The sequence below is a fragment of the Mus musculus genome, chromosome 1 (assembly GCF_000001635.26).
Source record: "Mus musculus strain C57BL/6J chromosome 1, GRCm38.p6 C57BL/6J".
Lineage (NCBI taxonomy): Eukaryota > Metazoa > Chordata > Mammalia > Rodentia > Muridae > Mus > Mus musculus.
This window is the reverse complement of record NC_000067.6, coordinates 63,022,802-63,030,728: the sequence shown is the minus strand read 5'-3', so window position 1 is coordinate 63,030,728 and position 7,927 is coordinate 63,022,802. Positions and strand designations below refer to the sequence as shown.

The window sequence follows — 7,927 nt, the reverse complement described above, 5'->3', positions numbered from 1 at the left end:
CTACCAATTAGACGTATCAAGATTGAAGATAATTCTATTGAAGAACTCAAGAAAAGACTTTGTGGCATATTTCCATTTTTGCTCAGATTTTTTTCCTTAATATGTACATTTTTTTCCTTCTAAAATTAAAGTATTTTGGTTTTGGTTTTTACAGGGCATTCAGGAGAGGGAATTGTGTAAGGTAGATACATCTGTTTTCACAGCACTTAGGAGGCTGAAGCAGGAAGATCCTGACTCTGAGGCCCACCTCCATACATAAAAGACCTTGTCTGGGCTTATACCACAGATAAGTGTGTCCTTACCTCTCATCAAGGAAACTTCTCTTTGTAACAGATGAAAACCACTACAGATAATCACAGTCAATCGAGATGCTGAGTTATGGAGCACAGTCCCAAGGGATCAGTTTATCAAACACTCCCACACCTAAGGCTCAGGGCACAGTGCATAAGAGGGGGTGAAGAGAATGTAGGAGTCGGAGGATCAGCAAGCTTGCTGTGAGATTGTGCCTCCTATTGAAAATGTCTGATGCCACACCCATAAAGTCTCTGCAACATGACTTCCCAAGGATGAAACCAATGAACATGCCAAAATGGATGGGGGAAAGCCCACGAGGCCTTAACCCTACACAGAACTGTAGGCAACTGAGGAAAGCTGGGAGCGCGAGAGGTGAACCTCTCTATAGAAGAACGTACCTATTGGTTGTCCAGCATCAAATGGTCAGCCCTGAAAATATACATATAAATAACATTATACAGACTCAACAGATTATACTTAGGTATATATATATATGTATATATACATTGATATATGCATGAAATAACAATTAGTGGAAAGAAAGGGCACGAATTTGAAGGAGAGCATCAAGGGGGTTTAGGGGTACAATGGGAAGATAGAAATTGTTATTAGAGTTGGGCATGGTGGTGCACGCCTTTAATCCCAGCACTCGGGAGGCAGAGGCAGGCAGATTTCTGAGTTCGAGGCCAGCATGGTCTACAAAGTGAGTTCCAGGACAGGCAGGGCTATACAGAGAAACCCTGTCTCGAAAAACAAAACAAAACAAAACAAAAAACAACAACAAAAAAGAAATTGTTATTAGATATTAATCTGTAGTGGTTTGAAGAGGTTTGGTCCCCATAGACTGATGTGTTTGAATATGCTTGACCCAGGGAGTAGCACTGTTAGGAGGAGTAGCTTTGTTGGAGGAAGTGTGTCACTGTAGGGGTGGGCTTTGAGACTCTCCTCCTAGTTACCTGGAAGATAGCCTTTTCCTGGCTGCCTTTGGAACAAGATGTAGAACTCTCAGCTCCTCCTGCACCATGTCTACCTGCATGCTACCATCCTTCTCACCAAGATGATAATGGAATGAACATCTGAACCTATAAGCCAGCCCCAATTAAATGTCCTTTATAGGAGTTGCCTTGGTCATGATGTCTCTTCACAGCAATGGAAATCCTAACTAAGACATAATCTTACAAGTTTTTAAAAAAAGAAAACAAAAACAAAATACTCAACCAGCCAGGTCTCAGAGAACACACTTTTAGCCCTGGCACTGGGAAGTAGGGAGTTGAGGAGAAGTGTAACTTTAATTTTTTTCAAAACCTTATTTTTAATGATAGTTCTTAAATGCTTTAACCTCCTCTTTAGCCTGCTACCCACTGGAGGTAGTGGGAAAGAAAGGACATAGGGAAAGTGGACCTATTTAGAAAGGGTCTTTCGAGCAACTTTGTCTGTGTTGTCTAGAAATTGGCAGTTCAGTTCACAGGTTAGCAGCAGCAGCTGAATCCACTTGCAAACACTCCACAGATACACCAGTTTGGTAGAGTCAGGATAGCAAACACGAATCAGCAGTGGTGGCACTACCTAGCAGAGATAGCCAGGCCTCAGCCTCAGCTCGAGTCAGCAGGAGGGACCCGGAGGGATGCCAGGAGAAGCTCTCTGCTGTGCCTCTCTCAGTGAAACTCAGTGAAGACTTGAGACCCACAAGCATTGCACAGCTAGCTCTATAAGCAAGCCTAGCTCAGCTCCCTTTATATCCTCCAAACATCATGTGAACTCCATAGGTCTTACCTTAGCAAGTGCATCTGTCTCAGCTAACGTCACTCTGCCAATCAGCTGGAGTCCGTGGAAGCAGCAAGAAGCTGCAGCACACCACCAGAAGGGTTTTGGTGCCTTTCTTTCTATGGGGTCCCAACAATTGCAGCTCAACTATGCACTGTAAGGCAGACCAATACATGTATGTTGTTAGTTAAGCATCCTTCATCACATGTCCTTTCACATGCTTGTTTTAGCAGAGCATCCTTTTACTTCTGCTTCAGGAAATGATCCTTCACAAGTCTGCTTTAGCCCTTTATGCATGTCCACTTCAGGACACTCCTTCATGTGCTTGACCCAGCAAAACACCATCCAACACAACTGACTTTCCAAAGAAGCATTACGTTTCCACTTTAGAGGAGGGCTGAAGCAGGCAGATCTCTGAGTTTGGGGCCAGACTGGTCTTCATACGGAGTTCCAGTTCAGCCAAGGCTACATAGTGAGACTCTTGTCTCAAACAGCAGCAGTATGTCTCTGCACACAAGTGTGTATATTCTAATGTCTTCTCTCAAAATTCTCTTTCTTAGAACCTAACCTCCTATCCAATCTTCATCATCAACACGTCCTTCCTTTCTATTTCACTTAAAAATTAAATCAAAGGCAACTTCTGCTATCTCCTACCATAGTTCTACTCATTGGCCAATGTATGTGTTCTCATTGACTCTGTTGTGCCTGTTAAGTGTTCACAAACCTTAAAAGACCACCAAGGAGCTGACTCCAATGCAATCACCATAGGGTCTTTATTCAAGCTCGAGCTTGGGCCACACTGCATCTCTGACACAGCAGGACATGGTGAAGCCCCAGCTCCTGGCTGGACAAGGCTTTATAGGAAATGGCAAGCAATCAAGGGGGTTTGTAGACTGGCACACATTTGATGGTGAGGTATTATGGAATTTTGTTGCCTTTTAAAATACTTGGTTGGTGCTAGGAGCCAAATCATAAACTTAAGTTCTACTTTCCTCCTGATTGGTGGCTGTTAGGAAATGAAGTGCCAGGGGCAGACTTGTAACCTGGAGGCACAGGTTTATTGAAGAACCTGGAAAGTGTTGCTACACACAGGTTTGTTGAGGGGTACCCTGGAAACTGGTGCCAGACTCAGGTTTGTTGGGGAGTAACCTGGAGACTGGTGCTAGGTTCTCTAAGATGGAGTCTGAAGCCAAGATCTAGTTGAGATGACAAATCTTTTAAGTTCAGACTCCATTTTAGAGAACCTGCTCTAAGTTTGAACTCAGGTGAACTAAGAGGTTGGTACCTAACATTAGTTTCCAAGTTGCCCCCCAACAAAACCCAAGCCTATCTCCAATCTCTGCTAATCCCCAACAAGACTTGCATTTCCAGGTTACACCCTCAACAAGACCAGTATCTCCAGGTTATTCCCCCAACAAACCTGTACCCTCAGGTTACAAACCCACCCCCCTGCCTAGTGACCACCAATGGAGAGGGGAGCAGAAATTAAGTTTACGATATGATTCCCAGCACCAGACAATTATTAAAGGCCACAGTAACTTTCCAATGAGATGCTTGCACACGTACTCCCTGCTTGCTGCTTACTATAAGGCCTTGCCCTGATAAACATTTGGGATTCCTCTACCACCAAAACCATCCCATGTGATGGTGGTGCATTGTGGGGTGGGTGTTGTGGGGGAGACCACTAACATTTCCCTGGCACTACATGATCTCTCAACTCTATTTCCCTTCTCTTTCAGGGCCTCACTCTGTAGCCCAGGCTAGCCTTGAAATCAGCAAGCTTCAGCCTCCCATGTGCAGGATTACAGGTGTGACCCACTGCACTGCTTTCCCTTTGCCCTTGAACTCAGTCCTGTGGTGCCCCTCCCCAGGGGCTCCCCAGAGCTGCTTGTGTCTGATCACCTCCACTTTTGTGGCACTGGCTCTGGAGGTCGGTCCTCTTTTCCTTGTCCTGACCCAGCATTTAATGTTTCTGTTTCACCTTGAAACATGTTTCACTTGGGTTTTTAAGATGCCGTATTGCCCTCCCATTTTTCCTACTTCACTGGCTGCTTCCTGCACCCCCATTCTCCTCCCACCCCTCCTTTCTGTCTCTGTCTCTCTTTCTTCCTCTGCCTCTCGAGGTTCTTCTTTGCATCTGTGACACTGGGTAACCAAGAACTCAGCCTTGGAGCTTTACCCTCTATACTCAGCCTATGGTCTCCTGTGAATGGATCATCATCTGTTAACTACTCCTAATTTATCTCTATCCAGTATCTTTCATCTTATCAATATCTGTCCTTTTATCCTTTCTACTTGGTTATCTAAGAGATTTTCAAATTATATGCTCAGAGTTGATCTTCTGGCCTCTACTCTGTCTTCTTCATCTCAGGCAGTGAGACATCGTTTTAGTTGCTCTGGTCTTGGACCTTTTTTTGTTTAATACTTTCTCCCTGTGATTGAATAGAATTTGATTTTCGGGGCTTTGGGAGGCTCCTTGGGGATGTTTCTTGATGGCACTTTCAGGGTTACCTTGGCATCTCTTGTTGATCTGCTTTTATTACCCCAGTGCCAGCCTTTGCTGTTCTGGAACCTTCTGTTCCTACTCCAGAAGGCTCAGGCCTTCTTTTTGGATTATTTGTAGAAAAAAAATTGTTTCTATGAATGACTTGCCTAAATCCCTTTTCAAATGGCCATGCTTATCACAATTAAAACATCTGCCATTTTTTACTTTTTAATACTTTTAGAAATTACTTATCAGATTATCATATTAAACATGAGATTCAATATCAGCTGTATCTTTAATCCATTACTCTGTTGGCGCTAACTCTTAAAGTTCTAATCATCCTTCTACATTCTGAATTAACATTTTCAAAAGCCAAAGATTCAATCAGTATTTTTCTACACTTGATCTTAGCCAAAAGGCCGAGAAGCAATCAATCAGTATTTTTCCGACTTCTGAATCTGATACTATTTTATTTACAACTAAAGTCACTCTTTGCAAAGAATCAGTGAAGGCTCCTTTTGGACCTTGTCTAATGTTAGTAAATGACTCAAACTTCTTTTCTGATTCTTCAAACTTGTCCCAAGCATTTAAAGCGGCTAAATGCCAGTGTGCCAAGGTGTGATCATCAAATTCAAGTTTCCTTTATAATTCAGTATATTGACTTTCACATAGAAATCTTGGGAAATATTAATGCTTCTATCTCTTTTTCATTGTTCTATGGTTCTAGCTTTTTCTTTCCACCAGGGTCACCATTGTTTCCAACATCATCAAATCTTCCCAGTTTGGGGGGATAATTCTGAGTTGCCCATGAATTTAATATTTGTTTCACATAGGATGAATGCACACCATAGGAAATGACTGATTCCTTAAATATCAAATCTAATATGTCTATAGGATTTCATTTAATCTCATTATAACCTTGGGGTTACTTGTTGTCTGATGGTATGTCTTGTATCGTAACTGGATAAACTAAGGTTGGTTTTCTAACAACCTTGGGCCACTCCCTTTCAGCTTCATTATGTAGTAGCATGGTAGGCTCTTATCTAGATTCCTGTCTGTATCTGACTATTTTTCTCTGGTCTTTTTAAGGCTTGTTTAAATTCCTCCCTCTGTGTCTGAGTATTTATTTTTGTTTAAAACTCTCTCTAGTTTTCCTTCTAAGACCTGGCTAGCTCAATCAGTAGAGAATGGGACTCCTAATCCCAGGATTGTGGGTTTGTGGCTCACATTGGGTGGCAAACTATTGGTTTAAAAAAAAAGTCCCAGCCAATTGATTTTGCCAGTGAAGACTCAGGAGCCAGATGTTGTAGTGAAAGTCTGTTCTCAGAGAGGCAGAGAAAGCACCCAGCTGACCTTCCTACTCCACTGACATCCCAGAAAGAAAAAGTTCTTTCTCCCCCACGCTGTCTTAAATATCCTTTTTCTCAAAGATTCTCCTTTCTGTTTTTGTTCACTCCCTGTGGGATTCATTGCTTGCTCCACCTCTTGACCTAGGGTTGTCTTTATTTAGCTTTTGGGTAAAAGGTGTGTGCTAGGGCTGAGCCACACTACAACCAAGCTTTTTCAGTGTATAATCTTGGGGCTTACAATGTGAATGAATAGTCTGCAACGTGTAATGGTTTGAATAAGAACTCTTCCTTATAGTCTTGAGCATTTGACTGTTTGGTCTCCAGTTGATGAGCCTGTTTGGTGAGGTTCAGAAGGGGTGGCTTTGTTAGAGAAGTATGTCACTGAAGGCAGGATTGAGAGAGTTTAAAGACTGGAGCCATTTTCAGCTGACTCTTCTGTTTCCTTGTGGTTTGAAGATGTGAGTCCTCAGCTACCTGCTTCCATGCCTTCAATCCACCAACTTGGACTCTAGCCTAAATAAACTCTTCCATCTATAAGTTGCACTGGACATGGTCTTTTATCACAGCAATAAAAAAGTAACTAAGCTCTTCTTTTTCTGCTTCATCCACCATGTCTGGTTTATCCACTCTACTTTCTTTCTTTTTTTTTTTTTTTTTAAGATGTATTTATTTATTATATGTAAGTACACTGTAGCTGTCTTCAGACACACCAGAAGAGGGCATCAGATCTCATTACGGATGGTTGTGAGCCACCATGTGGTTGCTGGGATTTGAACTCCAGACCTTTGGAAGAGCAGTCAGGTGCTCTGACCCACTGAGCCATCTCACCAGCCCTCCACTCTACTTTCAAAATATACTCTAGCTGTGATACCAGTACTTGAGTGGCTGGGACAAAGGATTAGTGTGTGTGTGTGTGTGTGTGTGTGTGTGTGTGTGTGTGTGTTTGAGATCAATCTGGGCAACATACAAAATGCATTCCAGCCTAGGCTACAAAATGAGACCCTATATTAGACAAAAACGAACACCACCCATACACATTCCCACGTGCTGGCTCCCATTCACATAGGCTGTAACCACCAGTGACTGGTTGACTGTACTTGACTTCTTCCACTGGTTGCCACATTAGTCCAAGCTACTGTCACCTCTCACTTGGATTATTACAGTGGCCAGCTGCTCTTGACCTTGACACAATTCAAGTCTGTTCTCAGTACAACAGCCAGAGTGATTTATCAGATCATGTGAGTCCTTCATTAAGGAACCCCCATGGGCTTGGGCGTCCTCTTCAGTGGTGTATATTTGGTTCTCCATTTATCCTCTCATCTTGTCTCCTTCAGGTACCTACTCACTGGAGCGTACACACTGCACAGAGGCCTTCAAGGCTCTCTGATATTTCTGGATTTGAGTCGTGTTTCTGCCTCAGGGGGTTTATCCTTTCTGGGCTGGTTGGACAGCTCTTTCCTGTGAGAACCAGGTGTGGTGTGGCCTTGTGCCTACCCTGGGACCTTTACTTACAGTGTTCAGCCTTCCTCAGTATTCCAGTCTTTTCCTGTTTCTTCTTACCATTTTCCCTACTAATATGCTAGAGTGTACTTGTTTCTTTTTTCTTTTTTCTCTCCTTCACCTCCAGTTCTCCCTTTTCTGTGCTCTAAATTGGAATGACAGCCTTGCATATCCTGCACAAGCATATCTCTACTACCATTCTCTACTTACTTTTGTATATGAGTGTGTAAGGGTGCATATGCACATATGTGTAAACACCAGCCTTTTTGGTTATTCTTAAGAATGCTATGTTTTAAGACATGTCCCTCATTGGCTTGGAAGTTCAACAATCTGGTTAGACTGGCTGACCAGTGAGCCCCAGAGACCATCTTCTTTCCTTCTCCCCAGTGCTGGGAAATAAAGTATGGCACAGGACTGGAGAGATGCTTCAGATGTTGGAAAAGAACCTTGCTTCTAATGCCAGCACCCACTAAGCAACTCACAACCATTTCTAATTCTAGTTCTAGAGGATAAGATTCTGTCTTTGGCCTCCATG

At 42.9% G+C, this 7,927-nt stretch overlaps 1 pseudogene; it reads right to left on the bottom strand.

Moving 5' to 3' along the window:
• Positions 1-4,862: 4,862 nt before the first annotated feature.
• Positions 4,863-4,974, bottom strand: Gm44468 (annotated as a pseudogene).
• Between the last annotated feature and the right edge of the window lie 2,953 nt (positions 4,975-7,927).